The sequence below is a fragment of the Lactuca saligna genome, chromosome 4 (genome assembly GCF_052625555.1).
Source record: "Lactuca saligna cultivar CGN05327 chromosome 4, ASM5262555v1, whole genome shotgun sequence".
Classification (NCBI taxonomy): domain Eukaryota; kingdom Viridiplantae; phylum Streptophyta; class Magnoliopsida; order Asterales; family Asteraceae; genus Lactuca; species Lactuca saligna.
Window position 1 is genome coordinate 138,957,974 of NC_136420.1, and position 19,182 is coordinate 138,977,155.

Sequence of the window (19,182 nt, forward strand, 5' to 3'; positions counted from 1 at the left end):
TTAATTGGAATTAATTTGGTGACTTAAAGAGATTAATTAAATAAGAGGGTATAAACTGTCAATTGTTTGATAGTTACACTTTAGACTATAAATCCTTATCCAAGATAGGTTGGACGATTTCTAGGGCTTGGATAAGCCAAAATCGTCCATAGGGTTATCAAGGAAAGGATATGGATCAACTTAAAGTCTAAGTTATCCAATTAGGGTTAAAGCTGTAATCCTTAAGGAGTCTACAAGTATAAATAGACCATAGGGGTGAGGGAATTCAACACACCATCTAAAGTAAAGATACTCTGGTCGAATTCCTCCCCTCTCCTCTCTCCTAAATCATCCTTCTTGCTATTGGTGTTTGTAAGCCATTAGAGGAGTGACATTTGTGACTCTAGAAGCTCCAAGACAACAAGATCAACAAGGAATCCAAAGGTATGATTCTAGATCTATTTCAATGTTGTTACCCTAATTAGCCATTGGAAGTCTTGGATTCAAAGCATGTTTAATTAGAAAGCCTAGATCCAAGCATTAGGGTTTTGCATGCGCACATAGGAAAGCTTCGGCTCCTCCTCCGAATTTTCTTGAACCGAACTTTGAGAACTTACTTTTCTTGTTGGAACTTGAAGTTCCTTTAAACTTTCTCTTTTCGCTAACTTCAACCTTGCTGACAGCTCTCCCCTTAATCATATCTTCAACAGACTTGGCAGCCCAGATAGCTGCTTCCAAAGTAAGTGCCTGATGCACTGGTACCACATACTGCCATGCAAGTCCCTTTGCGTACGTGTCGATTGTCGTCAGCTCGTCTGGGACAAAACGCAAAGGAAAATACATTTTGTGTGTGATGTTATTGGTGTACTCATCAATGGACATACTTCCTTTATATAATGTCAGAAATTCGTTCTCTAACTCGAGCAGATTTTGGGCCGAACAGTACTTGCGCCTAAATTGCACCAAGAACTCTGCCCAAGTCTGTTGAGTAGCTCATCAGGGCTTAGGGTCTTCCCCAGAGTGTTCCACCAATGAACAGCGCCACCTCTGAACTGACGCACTGCAAATATGGTTTCTAACTTGCCTTTGCAACCATATGTCATAAAGGCTAATTCCATTTCCGAGATCCAATCCAGTACTCTGATTGGATCTTCTTTTCCAGTGAAAGTTGATGGCTTGCAAGTCATAATATCTTTGTACTTGCATCCATTTTTCTCAAGTCCTTCCCCTTGGTTATTCTTCTATCCACAAGTGGTTCAGTTTGACCAATAGATCTACTGTAATTTCCATCCTCTGACTGATCATCATTTAATTCAGGTTGTTCAACAGGAATTAAAGATTCATTCATGTTTTTCATCAATAGTTGCCTCATTTTCTCCTTTTGTTCGGCCGTCATTGCCTGAATCATGGCTTGTACTCCAGCCATTATGATTAGTTCTGGTGCAGCTTCTGCTATAGGCACATGTTCCACCACTTGGGGTTGGGGTTACTGATTTCTATTTGCATTTCCAGCTCCTCTTCGGGTTCACTCCATTTGATATATACACCAAATAAGGCGAATTTAGATCTTTATTCACGATAGATTTTTTAAATTCTCCTTATCACTCCGAAACGTTTACATCCTAGTTCTAATATCGTAATCATACGCTTAAAATCCAAAACACATAAGGTTTCCATATATGGTCGGCAGCAAACCATAGATCCGAACAAATAATGGCATATAGGGCAAACATATAACATTTTGCACAAAAAGGTATTTTAGGCATCTTTCCTAAAATATACTAGTGCTTGTGTCTAAAATATGGTAGATTCTCATCTCAGGATCATCACTTAGCAATCTAAGTTTAAGTCTAGAAATCCTACAAATTCCTAGTTCGATTAAACTAATGATCTGATACCAACTGTGACATCCCCAAATTTCTCGGCCGTAAAAGACCGATTTAGTTTCTGCTTTTAAAATAAAATCAGAGTAATCTTCCAAAAGATGTTGCAGAATTTGTCTCCAAAACAAAATATGATAAAATTTTATCAAAGAATTTCTTAAACAAATGTATTTTCATTATAAAACTAAACCTTGGGATGTGATGTACCGATACAAATCAAAAGCATAAAGAATACATTATAAGCCTTACAACATTTATTTACAACTACTGGACTATAATCCAAAAATCCCTCGTCATCATCCAACTATTCTTGGGGTCCAGTATCTGTAATATAAAAAGTTGAGTGGGTCAAGCTTGGGAGCCTGGTGAGCATATAGGGTTGTCACCCCACAAATAATAAATTTATTAATTTTGATCAACCAATAATAAATTTTTTAATTTCATCAACCAACAATAACCCTAATTACCCGTTCTCGTTATCCTCACTTTACGTCCCTGCACACCTATCATAAGGGACCTAGTCTAAGGATCATCATCAGGGTGCACACTACTGCTAAGGGTATTCATCAGCCATACATGTGCTTAAGGTAACCATGAGGGGGATAGAGTACATCAGCAATAATTTAGTTCGCCAACACCTATAGGTTGCGAACCTGCTAGCGTTCCACTGGACTTTCTAGAAAAGTCGATGGTCGTCATCTATACCCCGCTAGATGACTACAACAACAACAACAATATCGATGCCTCTCATCATTTTAACACACATCAACTATTCCATCTACCCATGTTTTACCTAACATATTTGTAGATAAAAATACATATGCAGTTTAAAACTTGTATAAAACATCTATTCAACACCTATCTAAAATAAACAAACAATATAATTACACATAGCACGTATTTTATACAAAATACTTAATATCTATGTGTAAGAGGAAAGTTACTATACACTCACTTGATTTAATGATAATTGGGTAGCACTTCGTTTCTTAAAACGATTGTTCCCGATAAAACCGGAATATTTCTCAAAAATTGGGCTTCATGCGGGCATAGTTTCAGCTCGAAAACTCTTTTTCTCGGGATCTTTGGGCTCTCCGGGACTTGCTTATGATGCTAGGTTGATATAATAGGCTTGGGGGTATTTAGTGTAGCAAAAAGGAAAGAAGAGGGTGAGAGGAGTGAATTTTGTAAACAAAAATACGGTTGCTTCATTCACTATTTATAGGGGTTGAATACTCGAGTTATGTTGGGCGTAACTTTAGAGTACGCTGGGTGTACTCCTTTTTCAGCTAGTACGTTGGGCGTACGAAAGGATCTTATGAGACGCATCAAGGCTATGACACTTACCTTTCATGGGAAGGAGTAGGACTACGTTGCCAATCTCGGACGTGAACACGAGTACGGTTGGAGTACTCCTGTACCCTTGGCGTACTCCGAATTTTCAAACTTCAAAAATTCGTAACTTTTGCATACGAGCTCTGTTTTTTACGTTCGTTATATCCACGCGTAGGTGAGACTATTCTCTACAACGTTCGTTTAGACTCCGTTGGATAATTTTGATTTGTTTTTAAAGTCATATTTTTATCAAGCCGGGACAGGAAAACTCTGTTAAAAATTCATAACTTCTTTATCCAACATCCATTTTCGTCTGTCTTTTTATCGTTAAATGACAATCAACAATTCTTCGATTCTCATTTAGGTTGTTTCGGCTAAAAGTCACTCGATCTAAAATTCAAGTCTCGGGTTGCATATTGCGATGCTAAATCTTAGAAAATTCATAACTTCCTCATACGAAGTCAGATTTAGACATTCTTTTTATTCATGCTCTCGGTTTAACGTATACTATGACTTTCGTTTAGATCACTAATGCTAAAAAGAAATTTATCATATATTCACTTTTTACGTCATAGAGTGTCTTGCCGCTCGATCGCGAAACTTTGACAAGTCATAACTTCTTCGTTATAACTCGGATTTCGGTATTTTTTTATATCTCCTAAATCCTTATTTCAACCATTTCGACTTTCTTCATAGATATCGGGTTTATCTAATATTTATTTTTGATGCTTATTTTTATCCTCAATTAATTAAATCATAATAATTAAGCATAAAACACATAATAATCAAATAATACATCTTTATTTCTTCAAAAAAAATTACAAAGGTTGCCCTAGAATATTACATCATCATTAATGTCTAGCCTAGAAACACGGGAGTTACATCTACTATTTCACTGGATGAGGTAAAAGCTATTGCATAGGCCTATGGTGGTGATCGTGCCCCAGGACCTGATAGATTCACATTTAAATTTATAAAGAAATTCTGGTCTATTATTAGTGAAGACGTGATGTGACAACCCGTAAATTATTCCGTCGCTGTAGCCAGTTCCCGTCAATAAAACCCGCTTGTCTTTCAATTTTTCCGATAACATTTTGGATTAGGTCATTTAATTTAAGACTTTTATAATGACCTCGTGAGTGTTCAAATCCATTAGTACTGCGTGAAAACACCCCAAATTATAAATTGGAAAATTTTTAGTTTTATTCCGTCGGGTTACAAACAACTAAATCGGGTACAACCAAAACCCTCGTTTAACGTCAGTATCTGGTAGAATTCCACCGAGCCCCAAACCCGAACCATATATAAAGTTGAGTGGGCTTCATTTGAAGCTTTTCCACTCACTCTCACTACTCTCTCTAAAAACTCAAAGTTTGATCCAAAATCACCTCTTTTAAGCCCCAAATTGGTATGCAATCCTTCCTAACTTATAGTATAATACATTTATCTTTCTAATTCGTGTTTAATTAATGAAATAGGACCAAGAACATGAGTTTATGGCCCTGGAATTGGCCTAGGCTGCAAACTCTCATAAATGGGGTTTTTGAGACCTAAAACCCTTCCAAACCACATTTGGAGCTTAGATATGACATAGGGGATTACGATATTGGACTTAGAACACCAAAACCTTATCATTTGAGGGGTAAACAAGAGTTTACGGCCCAAGAACATGATTGGATCGTAAACACCATTTCATAGGCCGCAAACCCCTTTTATGATGTTAAAATGCCCTTTAAACACCTCTTAAGCCTTGGAATAAAGTCTAGAACCATCCAACAATGTGTTAGGGACCTTAAAAATGCAAGAAACCATCCCCTTAGGAGTTCACGGCCGTAAACCCCCCAAGGAATGGTTCCTGGGCGTAAAACTCCTATAAGGTGGTCAAATGGTGCCCTAACTTCCTTACATGGCTTGTACTTTGGACTAGAAACACTTGTGATTGACTTAGGACCACCAAAACACAATAAGAATGGGTACATAAGAGTGTATGGCCGTAAACTCCTAGTTTACTGCCATTAACTCCATAAATGGTCCAAAGGTTGATCAAGTTCCCTTCCAATGCCTTAAAACCAAGACTACCATTACCCCACAAGAGTTTTAAGACCATTAAGCACCCAAGAACACCCCCACCATGAGTTTATGGCCATAAAATCATGGGTACATGCTCTTAGGGCCGTAATCTCCATATGGAGTTTACTCTTGAACATCAAACTCCATATTCAAGCCATACACCCCTTAGACGCTACCCGGGTCACTCCTAACACTTGAAATAAAGTGTTTTCGCGCATCGGAGTGTACTATATCATTTAATTAGTAGTTCAAAGTCTAATTAGATACAATTATGTATCTCTTCATATTACATAGGAACCTCGCGCGTGTTCAAGCCCCGAACTGACACTTAGCATCCTAGCTGACACATTTCTCGACCGGTGAGTTCATACGCCTACACTTTTTCCGTGTTTTCAATGATTTCAGGGGGAGGGGGAATACAAGAAAAAGTACAAGGAAATTTTGTGCTCAAACTTATTATTTCAGTTCAAATGTTCATCTTCTGTATGCTTTTAATATCGAAAACTATATTAACCAACAGTTTCACTTGCAGAGTTAGCTTTCAGACTGATTGTAGATTTCTTTATAAAATGTTATAATCTATGTTATATTTTATAATTTACGAAGGATTCATGATAATTGTAAATTAGGATTATTACTAATAAAATACGCCTTCGGATAGTACCAGAATTTCGAAAGTACAACTAGTGCACGCCTTTGGATGAGACCAAATTTTTAGAAATAATTCGAAAGTACGCCTTTGGATATTGACAGAATTTCGAAAATATACGCCTTTGTATATCGATAGAGCTTCGAAAATACGTCTAAAACACGCCTTTGGATGTCACCAGAACTTCGAATATACAGCTAGTGTACGTCTCTGAGTGTCTCCAAAGATTCAAAATTTCAGATAAGTATAGTAGATATTCGACATTCGTGTATAGGATAACCAGACTTTCAGAATACTTATCTAATACTACAATTATGATAGATACTAGTACATTGCATTCCGAACCAAGAACTAACCACGACTGTTAGGAAAATAAGGGTTTTTCCTGGGATAACATAACTGTTCTTAATCAAACTGTGTAACAAATGGATAACCAAACTTACATATAAGAAAATACGGGATTTTCTTTGATAACGACTTTTTTAGAAAACCAAAGGAAACTTGTTCTTTTATTAAAACAAACTGCTTATGAACTCACCAGCTTTATGCTGATTTTAAAACTGTTTGTATTCTCATGTTCACGTTAGATAGGTACCCCGTGATTTTTTGGAGAAGACGGAGCGTATAGAAGACTTGTCTTAACTCTTGTTCATAATATATATTGATGAGATTAAACTTTCTTTTAATCTATGAAGATCGATTACATCTTGAACAAGTATGTAAATAATGATGATATGAACACAATAAAAGAACAGAACAAGATTGAATCAAACGTGTCGAATGATTAAAACAAAATCCTCAGAAGAGCTCGATTAAGAATATCAACTGTAGAGGATTGGAAGGTTACAAGAACGATCAAAGAAACCTTTTGTCGTCTGGAAAAATCGTATTCTCAGATCTCTAAAACCTTAACCTAATATGCATGCAAGCATTAGCTTATATACAAAGCATAAAAGACTCACGGTTGGACAGGCCCAAACCGGAATATAAATAAAAGCATAAACAGATGAGCCCAAAAGACGCAATCTTCAAAGCCCAACAATCTCCCCCTTTGCGTCAATTTGGGGCGATACCTTCACTCTCTTTTCAAAGCAGATGACTTCTTAACCGTTTCAAAAATTTTTGGTATCAAAGCCAGAATATGATGCCTGAAGGTAATATACCAACGAAGCATATCTGTAAAGTTCTTTTTATCTGCTGTTGAGTTCTGTTTGCATCGGTGAATGATATTGATGATGTGCTCCAGACACTCTGTAGAGAACAGATGCTTGTCTACCAAAGCAAACAGAAACTTGTGCTTGTCGCCCCTGGTGAACATAACCGTCAGATTGGAAGAATCGATCTGCCCCAACTTCATTTTGTGAACATCTCCAGTCTTGGAAGTGGGCTTGACAGTTGGTTTCTTGTTCATCACTTTTGCTATTTCCTGATCCATAGTGGCGAGCTCATGGACGTAGGAAGCCAACATTCTTTTAAGATGAGAAAGAATTGGTTCATATTCTCTCTGGTTGGAGAGAAGAATGTTGTATAGCAAGATCCAATCGTGAGGGTTTAGACTAGGAAGATCTGCCAGAGAAATAAGATGTTCGGTGTTGGCCGTTCCTCTGTTGATTTTGAAATTGACGTTCACAAATCTCCCAGCCTGGGTTGGTTTCACTACCTTGACTTTAATAATTTTCTGGGCACTCCAAGTCAAGTACTGTGGTTGACCGAATTTCAGATAGAAATCGATGAGCTCTCTGTCAACCTTCGGGTTTGGATGAGGGACATTAGCAGTGACATCAAAGCAGTGAAATGTGAAGGCTTTACGCGTAATGGGCATGTCGAACTGCGAGTCTCTAGAATTTTCACACTCAAAAGATGCAATCGGTTCCAACCAGTAAATAGAAGGAAACTCAATCGCTTGAGTGATGAGTGTGTCTCTGTCCCAATCTGGGAACAGAGACTTTTTAGCTTGAATAGCCTCCTCATCCTCCCGGATTTTCCTTTCTCTGGCCTCTGCCTCACGAGCTATTTTCAAGGTTTCATCAAGCTCTCTGTCCCTTTTCTTGCGTTGAAGAGCTTCAGTAATGGTTTCATCTGATTCTGATTCGCTCTCAACAAGGACTTGTTTACCAGAACCCGAAGCTACATTACCCTCCGGTTCTGTTTTGGACACACCTTCCTCTCCCCCTTGTCTCGGAAGAACAAGCTTCTCCGAGACACCCTTCATTTCACTTAAGATTGTAATTGCACGAAGGAGTTTTGCCTGGCGATGCTGACGAATAGTGAGGGTTAGGAAGGGATCATGGGAGTCAAGAACGCCTGTTAACATATTTTTAACGTCACTAGCGCAACTTTGAAGAACTGCCCGCTGAGTTTGAAGCAAAGATATTTCTTGTTGTGCCTGGGCCAGTTGGATATTCTGTAAGTCAATAGTCGCCTGGTGTTTGATAAGTTCTTCCTTCAGAGTGCTCTCGGCTGCCAGAGAGGCAAAACGTGAATCCAAAGATTTGAGGAATGAAGTGGATTCAGTTTTGAGGTCAGCACGCAGAGCCTCAAATTTGCTGGTTTCTCCCTGAAGGGTAGCTGAAAAAGAGTCTACTGACGCTTGAAATTTGGAAGTATTAGAGTCAGCATGAGCCTTGAGAGAATCAAGAAAGATCTGAGTTGTATGAACAACCTCAGAAACTTCCTTAGTGGCTTTGGAGCATGAGGCCACTGAATTATCTACAGCGTCAGTAGAACGATCCAACGCTTCGGTGTAAGTCTGGATCGCAGACTCTATAAAGGCCTTCAGCACAGCACCCCCATAGGCTTTACTGTCAGCCAGCAAACTATCAAGTTTGGCGTTAATATCCTGAAGCTGCTGACTAGACGCAGGGGTATCTGCATCAGTGTCGGTAGGAATCCGGTAGGGGCTGTAATAGATGGAATCGAAGTCTTCATCATCACCCCCTAAGGTAGCACCGGAGTTGGAAGATGGAGAAGGGGTGGATTGAAGGTTGATGACAGGGGTTTCAACCACAGAAGCAGCCCCCGTATCAGATACGTTGACCGTTACTGGTGGTTGGGTAGTGGTGATGGTGACAGATTCGGTGATAATGGGCTTGGAGATGGAGGATGAAGGTTGAGAAACGGATAATGGAATAGTATGTTCGGTTGTGGTTTGGGGAATTGATGTTGGAACAGAACTTGTGACGTTCTGTTCGGGTGATTGGGTTGGGGTTGGAAATTTTGGGGAAGTAGGAGGAGAAGGTGATTTGGTAATTTGGGGAGATTTAGGTGGGGTGGGTGAGTTAGGAATATGAGGAGAGACTGGTGAGGATGGTTGTTGTGGAGACGAAACGGGTGTAGTTTCGAGTTGAGGAGCAACATCTTCTGTTTCGGATGGTGCATTCGGTTCGAACTTAGAAGAGGGAGATCCTTTGGCTCTTTTAGCCATCTTCTTGATCTTTTTCGATCTGGACTGAGAAGGTGCCTCTACCTCAGATTTGCGTTTGGAGGACCTTCTCTTTTTCTCCTTTTGGGGTGCGGTTTCATTCTTCTCCGCCTTCTCCTTTTTGCTCACTCTCTTGCCCCGGTTAGCAGGCTGATCCAGAGCCTCAAGAGCAGCACGTTGTTCCTCAGAAAGAACCCTAGGAGGCAAGGGGGTCCTTGAGCTGTAGTCCGCCATGATCTTGATGTGTGGCGTGACGCACCTATACATGGACTTAGGGATTAGTCCATAGTGCTGAAACATACTTGGATCTGAGACTATTATTTTCTTGGTGTGGTAAGTGGCAATTGAAGCCGTAAGAACATCCTTCATTACTGGGATGTCGAGAGAAGTAATAGCCCTTCTGGTGATAAGGGTCCAAAACCTGGCGCAAGAAATCTCGGAGTGCCGGGCTGTAGTGTTGAGACTCTGAACCACTTGAGCCCAAATAATAGACCCATAGTCTAGATTAATGCCATTGTAAAGACCGTACAGGATTGTTAGAAATCCTTTGCTTGTGGTGTCGGAACCACCACATCTCTCCGCCAAACCCTTAATCAAAAGGGTAAGCAATCCGTTCCACTGAGATGGAAGACAGGATTTCTTGACTTTGGCAATAGATGTTAGAACATCTGTATACCCCATCTCGTACATCATCGTAAAGATCTGGGCGGTGGTGATGAAGTCCGGTGAGATGACAGAGGAGTCGACGGCAATCCCTAGAAGAGAGCAAAACCGTGTTTTGGATACGGAAGTCTTCTTGTCATGAATAGTAAAGAAAATGCGGTCTTTGTGCCTGTCGTAGCTGGCCGTGGTGTAAACTTGGGAGAGCAGGGACAGAGGGACGGCCTCCACTTGCATAAGTGCTAATAACAATGGGGAATATTTGAGACATTCCACCACGTATAGCATGTATGAGTCATAGAGGAATGGAGACATCTCTATGATCATGTTCTGATTTGGTTTGATTGTGAGTAGAGAAGAAGATGCAGATTGATCGTGAGCGGAAGAAGAAGTCGCCATTGTTGAGTTTTGGAAGAAGATGAATAGTGGTAACTTTTTCAGAGAAGTAATGCTTTGAGAGGTAACTGCCAAAGAACACGATCACGTCTTATTTATACCGTTCTCAGGAGAGAGAAAACCGTGATGATGAAGAAACCAAAATGTCGCCTGAAAAAGCGCGATTGGAAGTTATGGTGTATCCCAGGAATACGTCAGCACACGTGGGTGTGAAATGAATCCTTTGCACGCGCCCAAATCTTTTTCGTACCGTTTGAAATTCCTTGTGCCCTTGTTTGGTTACAACTGAAACTTAGAACCATGTGCCAAACAGCAATTAGAATGTTGGGAAAAAAATTCCGTGCATAAGAGTGTGAAGGACAAAGAAATAAATCTAAAGTGTTTGGAAGTGGGTGTTGTCTAGATAGAAGAAAGAAAGCAGAAGATTCCGGGCAAGAATCGCTTCCTTCAGAGCCAAGAGAGACCTGAAGTGTTTGTGTGGTTTCCCGAGAAATACGATCAGTTGTCTTTAGAGAAACTATGAAAGGCATCTTTTGATGATGGCTAAAGGGTGGCTGAACTCAAACCAAACATTAAGTCTTGACATAAAACTGAGTGTTGGTTGAGTTACTTGTGAGACCGATGTGATCTGTTGAACAGGTAGGTAGGAAGTATTTCGTGATAGGAATGATATAGACAGAAATCTAAAAAAAAAATTAAACTGGACCTTTTTGGGAAGAAATGTCTTAGGACGAGACAATTTCATAAAAGATCACGCATAAAGAAAAAGAGATTTCCAAGTGAAAGCTTGAGTTAATTACTCACCGTCAATTCGTTTTAGGTGTTGGATTTTGGGTTTCACTTAGAACGTGGTAAACGAATCTAAGATCAGAAACGCAGATTTTGTGCAACCATAAGCCTCAGTGGTAAAGACCGAGAGCATCAAGGGTTACTTTGGTGAGCGAATGCAAATGAAGAAGTTGAAGAGATGGTTAAGAGACCGAACGTACCTTCTGCTACTGAAATGGGACAAAGCAGAGCAACTCATGTTTCAGATGAGTAAAAGAAGGTAGCTCTAGACCGAGTTTGAGAATAGCCTGATTGGGAAGAAACGATAGGTATTGATCGAATCATTAAGGCATGCTCGAGGTCATAGAGGCTTGAGACAACATACAGCAGCATGCTTCTAGGGACGTTTAACTAGTCTGACAGTAATAAATTATACCTGGATGAACATTACATGAGGAGATGCTTGTATACACTCGAGCAAAAAGTACACATACTAGAAGTATAAAATGTTTTTGTAATTTTGAAATTTATTAAGAGATAAATAAATACTGAAAAACAAAATATTTTTGTAATTTTGGAATTTTCAAAAAAAAAATAAAAACAGAAAGAGAAAATATTTTTGTTAATTTGGACTTTTCTTAAAAAGAAATAAAAACAGATAAATAAGTTTGTACAAACAAAAGAAGCAGAGATAGACCGAACGAACGGAGTATTTCGATGAGGGTTTCATGATCAGGAAGAACCGAGCGGTCTGTTTGAATGAGCGCCTTTATGTTGCAGAGACAGAGAGGGACCGAGCGGTCTGGTTGGTTCGGTTCTTTTATTTTACCAGAGCAGAGAGTGACCGAGCGGTCTGGTTGGTTCGGTTCCTTTATTTTTACCAGAGCAGAGAGTGACCGAGCGGTCTGGTTGGTTCGGTTCTTTTATTTTACCAGAGCAGAGAGTGACCGAGCGGTCTGGTTGGTTCGGTTCTTTTATTTTACCAGAGCAGAGAGTGATCGAGCGGTCTGGTTGGTTCGGTTCTTTTATTTTACCAGAGCAGAGAGTGACCGAGCGGTCTGGTTGGTTCGGTTCTTTTATTTTACCAGAGCAGAGAGTGACCGAGCGGTCTGGTTGGTTCGGTTCCTTTATTTTAACTAGAGACTTGAGGATTTGGGACCGATTCTGCAATCATCATACCTAAGCCTTGCAATATCTGATTGAATGATGCTTCAGGAAGAGCTTTTGTAAAGACGTCAGCCAGTTGATCAGTGGTTCTTACAAAGTGAACTTCGATGTTTCCATCCTCCACGTGATCTTTGATGAAGTGATACCTCAGTGCTATGTGTTTGGTTTTGGAGTGCTGCACTGGGTTATGATAGATCCTAATTGCACTCTCAGAGTCACAATATAGTGGGATCTTCTTCATATTGAGTCCGTAGTCTCGAAGTTGGCTTTGGATCCAAATCACTTGTGATGTGTAGGATGCAGCTGCAATATATTCCGCTTCGGCAGTAGACAGCGACACGCATGTCTGTTTCTTGGATTGCCAGCTGACTAACTTCCCGTCAAGAAATTGACATCCACCAGTTGTGCTTTTACGGTCGAGTCCACATCCTCCAAGGTCAGCATCAGAATAGGCTTGAACAAAGAAGCCTGAGTTGGATGGATACCACAGACCTAAGGAGGTGGTTCACTTGAGATATCGTAAGATGTTCTTCACTGCAAGCATGTGAGGTTCACGTGGGTTTGCCTGAAATCGAGCACAATAACACACAGAAAACATGATATCAGGCCTGCTAGCAGTTAGATACATTAACGATCCAATCATTTGACGATAGAGCGTGATATCAACAGCTGGTTTGTCTAGAGATGGGGTAAGCTTAGTGCCGAATGCCATTGGGACTTTAACTTTTGAGTCTCCCATCATACCAAACTTTTGCTAGGAGAGTCTTCGTGTAAGCTTCCTGATTAATAAAGATGCCTTCGGGTCCCTGTCTTATGTTTAAACCAAGGAAAAAGTTAATTGGACTCATTGAGCTCATTTCAAACTTAGTCTCCATCAGCTTTCTGAATTCAGCTGTTAAGCTGGGATTCGTGGAGCCAAAGATGATGTCATCGACGTAAATTTGAACTATCATAAGGTGGTTACCTTCCTTTTTACGAAAGAAGGTTGGGTCAACCGAACCTTGTTTGAATTTAGACATCTTTAAAATTTTTGTAAGCGTTTCATACCAGGTTCTCGGAGCTTGTTTAAGACCGTACACAGCTTTATCCAAAATATAGCAATGATTTGGATGCTTTTCGTTCACGAACCTAGGAGGTTGCTCCACGTACACCGTTTCTTCAAGTTCTCCATTGAGAAATGCACACTTGACGTCCATTTAGAAAACCTCAAAGTTCTTGTGGGCAGCATAAGCCAGAAATATTCTAACAGATTCTAGCCGAGCTACTGGAGCGAAAGTCTCTTCATAGTCTATCCCTTCCTCCTGACAATATCCCTTTACAACCAGACGAGCCTTGTTCTGTATAACATTACCTTCCTTGTCCATTTTGTTCCTAAAAACCCATTTGAGACCAACAACCGAAGCATCTGGAGGAGTTGGAATTAGGCTCCAGACTTTGTTCCTTTCAAATTCGTTCAGCTCGTCTTGCATTGCTTGAACCCAATCAGAGTGATCGAGAGCAGTGTTAACTGCCTTTGGTTTAACTTTTGATACGAATAAGTTGAACATGCAAAACTCAACCTTTGAAAATAAGGAAGTCTGTTTTGCCTTCAGTTGTGATCGGGTCAGAACCTTTTCAGATACATCCCCAACTACTTGAGAGACGGGATGATCTCTGGTCCATTTGATAAGAGGAGGGTAATTTGGATCAAAAGTTGGGTCTAGTTCAGCATTAGTTATTTTTTCTAGCTCAGATTGGCTGTCATAACCGAGTGTCACATCATTATGTTCCACCTCAATTGATGCACTTTGAAAGACCTGAGGTTCATGTGATTCTAGTGGTCCTGAGCTTCCTGGTGTTGAGGCCTCTTCGGTTGAAGTTGTGGGATTTTGCTCCCCCTGGACTTGAGTGTTTGGCTCCCCCTCAGCTTGAGCACTTGGCTCCCCCTCGACTTGAGCATTTGGCTCCCCCTCGACTTGGGCGTTTGAGAAAGGAGAGTCATTAGAGGTTGATGTATCTTCATGCATCCTTCTTGCAGCTTCTTCGACAATCTGCTTCATGTGATCAACCTTGTTGTCAGCTGCACCTTCTTCAGAGAGTGAAGCATTCTCCGGTTCGTCGAAGAGGTCCATGAATGTCTCGAATAAGTTAGCGACCGAGACTGTAACTTGGCCATTGAGAGGAAAGATTTCCCCAGTGATATTTTCTTTAGCCTGTAGCTTCTTGACATAGTTGTCGTCAAAGGTCACATAATACGTCTCTTCAATTTTTCTTGAACGCTTGTTTAGGACCCTGTATGCCTTGGATGTGAGCGAGTAACCCAGAAATATTCCTTCGTCGGCTTTGACATCAAACTTGTTGCGGTGTTCTTTAGAGTTGAAGATGAAACACCTTGAGCCGAACACATGGAAAAATTTCACATTTGGCTTCCTGTTGTTCAATATCTCATATGGGGTGAGCACGAACCTTTTGTTGAGATATGACCTGTTCTGTGTAAAACAAGCAGCAGAAATAGCGTCAGCCCAAAAATAAAGAGGTCAAGAAGCGAAACTTAGCATAGTTCGGGCAGCTTCACACAAGGATCGGTTTCGTCTTTCGACTATTCCGTTCTGTTGTGGTGTGTAGGGAGCTGAGAAATTATGACTGATTCCCTTTTCTGCAAGAAACTCTTCAAACTCCCTGTTCTTGAATTCGAGACCATTGTCGCTTCTGATGTTGCGAACAACCTTCTTATGTTGTACTTCAATTTGCTTGATAAACATTTTCAGCTTTTGAGTCGCTTCAGATTTGAGCTTTATAAAGAACACCCATGTAAATCGTGAAAAGTCATCAATGATAACAAGAATATACTTGCTACCACCGATGCTTTCGATAGATGAAGGACCACACAAATCAATATGAATTAATTCGAGTGGTTCAACAACTTTTGTGTTGATTGTAGATGGATGACTTTGACGACTCTGCTTTCCCATTTCGCATGCAGCACACAGATGATCCCTGTCGAACTTGAGTAATGGAAGGCCCCTTACATGACCTCCTGTAACAAGACGGTTGATATTTTTAAAGTTAAGATGAGATAATCTTCGGTGCCACAACCAGCTTTCGTCGGATTGCGCTTTTGACAACAAGCATATAGCTGGGTTTCCTTTGATGGGTTTCATGTTTAAGGGAAAAATTTCACCCTTTCGCTCTGACTTGAAAATCACTTTATTTGACTTTTTCTCTATGATTTCGGAACCTTCATCATCGAATGAGACTTTGAGACCTGTACCTCCAACAAGCTGAGATACACTAATGAGGTTGTGTTGGAGACCTTCCACATAAGCCACCTTCCTTATAGAGAAGTCCCCATTGGTTATCATCCCGTATCCCTTTATGATGCCGAATGAATTGTTTCCAAACTTGACGTTGCCACCATTTGCAAGAGATCTGTATTCCCTAAGCTCCCCTTTCCTCCCTGTCATGTGACGCGAGCAGCCACTATCGATGTACCATTCTTCGTCGAACTGCTCATCACTTATAACCTGCAAAAATCAGACTGATTTAGGAACCCAAAGTTTCTTGGGTCCACGTGAGCTTTGCATGGAAACAGGAGCAATGATAGAGATATCAACAAGATAAGTTCTTTTTACGAGACTTGTTTTATCTTTCCTTTTAATGGTGTAAACTTTTATTTTGTTAAGATTAGTAGAGTTAGATTCGGTCTCTGGTGTGGATTTATTGACCTTCTGCTTCCACTTTTGCTCAGTTGATGAATGAGATTTTTGAGAACAAGAGGAATCAGATTTAGAACGAGATCGAGATGAAACCGAGGGTGAGGAAGAATTAGAAGAATGAGAAGAATTAGACTTTGAAGGAGACTCTAGGTGACCCTTTTGTTTTTGATTATTGGAGGGAACAACCTTAGAGTTTTGTTTTCTTTTGTCTTCAGAATCGAACCTTTGCGTTCGGTTGGAGCTACCTTTGGAACCGAACCTTTGGTTCTGGTTGAAATCCTTGTCAGAACCGAGCCTCTGGTTTCGGTTAATTTCTTCTTGTGAACCGAACCTTGGCTTTTGGTTTTTGTGACTTTCAAGCTTTCCTACAGGAATGTTTTCATACTTTAGATTCTTGTCTTGATGAGTGAAATATGCATTCTGGGAACGCCAGAATTGTTTCCTTTCAGAAAGGTTCTTCCTGTATCTATTGTTCCTTTCTATCTTCCTATTCCTCATCTGAGAAGGTTGATGATGAACATTTGCTTTCGTTTTTGTTGACTCCTTGGCCGGTTCCTTTTGAACTGCAGTAGTTTTACTTTGAGCCGAAGGAGCCGAGAGAATGTATGCTTTTGCCGAGTGATCACTCTTCTGAGGAATATTTTTTGTACCACTGGTGCTCGGCTCATCGAAGTTGTTCGGTTTATTCAAGGGCTCAAGTATGTATCTTCCTTTGCTCTTCCAGGAAGTTCTTTCAGATAAACCAATGGTTTCGTCTGCATTATCAATTGGAGCTTCCCAGAAGTATTCATCACAGCCATCAGCATTGTCTTCGTTTGCAATGGCTACAAGTTCAGCTGTTTGATGTCCGGTTACTCCTGTCACCTTGTAAACTTGATTTGGAGTGGTCCTTACCTTCTGATACACAACTGCTTTCTCAACTAATTTTGGGGACTTTTGATGGGACAACCGAGCGAACTCCACTGAATTTTCAGAAATTAGATTCTTGTGATTTTCTGGCTCGATTTTAATAAATTCTGAGCAGTCAACCGTGTCCTCTACAGAAATTTCACTCATGTTATCGTCCTCGTTAAGCTCAGATGCATTTTCAACATCAATTTTGTTTTCTGAGCTTACTTTGGCGTTTAAAGAGTCAAATTTTTGCATGGTTTCGGTTCTCAGTTTAAGTTTGTCATTTTCATCCAAAAGATTTTTAAGCATGTCTTTGTGGTCTTTGGATTTAATGAAGGATTCAATTTTGTCCAGTCCATACATGTAGGTGGGATTGATATCACCAGACGATATCACACTCTCACAATTATAAGCTTCAGCATCGATTTCATCTTCCTTAAACTCTAGGAAGGGAAAAATCATGCGGTGAATCCTTTGGCCTATTTCACAATCTAAGTGAAGCTGAGTAATATTAGAGTACAAACGTTTAGCAATTAAACAAAAAACATTTCGTTGTTTTAACAATTTCAAATTGTCTCTTTGCAAATAAATGTTTTCATCTTTAACTTTCACTAATTCCGACTCCTTTAACTCTATCCACATTCTCCGCTCCTCACTCTTCAATGCTGCCCTGCTCAATTGATCAGTTAGGTTAGAATTTGTTACCCGAGTTTGAGTTAAGCTACTATCTAGATGAGATATTCTTGTATTGACATTTTTTAGTTCTTTCTCATAAGAGGATGATGGTACTTTGCATGAAATAAAAACAGATTGTACCTTCTTTATCAGTTCATCAAGCTCATTGAACTGCTGGTTGAGCGGTTTGGCTGTAAAGCACATGTCCTCCTTCGCTTTCTGTCCATCACAGCCTCCATCGGTGTTGTATCCCCTCATTTGAGATACGTCAGAAACCATGAGGCATTTTCCACCACTGCTGTCTTTCTTAGACACGAACGCCTTTCCATGAGTAGGCTGCCTCACTTCCTCGTCTTCTGAGTCGGTGGACCAAACTTCCGTGCTACCGAACTCATCACCTAGAACAGAACCCTGCACAATAAGAGCATTAATAGGCGGGTTAGCAGCAGACTTCTTCTTTCTCAACTCATCCAATCTTTTCTGCAACACAGCTTCCTCGTCGTTCCCATCATCTTTTTCAGCCATTTTCTTGAGGACACAGTCCTTAGCATAATGATTTTTCCCACCACAATAGAAACAGCTCACTCCAGAGTCGCCGTCAACCTTCGGTTCCTTCTTGTGCTCCTCAGCTTTCGGTTCATTAACCACCTTTTCAGAGCTCTAACTCCCCTGCCAGTTTCGGTTTTTGTTGCTGGGAAATTTCTTCTTTATGAACCTTTTGGGATTGGATACCATCAAGGCATAATCTTCTGATGTGAGATCATATTCTTCCAGGCTGAGGTCTTCATCCTCCATAACAGCTTTACTTTTTGACAAGAGAGCCAACGAACCGAGACCGGAAACGACATTCTTTTCTTGCACCACGTTTTTCTCTTGAGACTTGAGAATTCCCACCAGTTTCGCCAAAGAGTATGATTTAAATTGCTCATGGGCTTTAACCATGGAAACAACTGCTCTCCATTCAGACCTCAGACCATTCAGGAATGTAACCTTCTGTTCGATGAGCTTCCTTTCAATATCGTGTTTAATCATCTTGCTGAGAAGATGATTGAAGCGATCGAACGTCTGGGTCACAGATTCTTCAGCCCCTTGTCTGAATTCTCCAAACTCAGATAGAAGCAGAGTTTGAATAGAATGTTCAAGATCTTCGTCTGTAGAATACAGTTCGCGAAGTCTATCCCAAACATCCTTTGCCGTCGTGCACGAGCTAACCAATCTGAATGTATCGGACTGAAGGGCGAACCGGATCAATCTTAATGCCTTGATATTTCATTGGAACTTATCCTTTTCATCTTGTGCAATATCTTTCACGTCCTTGAGCAGATCATTGTACTCTTTTTGAGTCTTGATGATTCTGGACGTTGCAGAATGAGAAAACGGTCCGTTGGTGATGGCTTCCCAAATCAAATACCCATTTTCCTCCGATCCGATAACATAGTCTTCGAAATGATGTGCCCATACTTCATAATCGTGGGTATATAAGATCGGAATCTTTGTCGTCGAACCAATGCTGTTGGAAATATTAATAACATTTGATTGTGTCGCGTCCATTATGATCGTAAAAACCTGTTCAAAGATCAGACTTGTAATAAA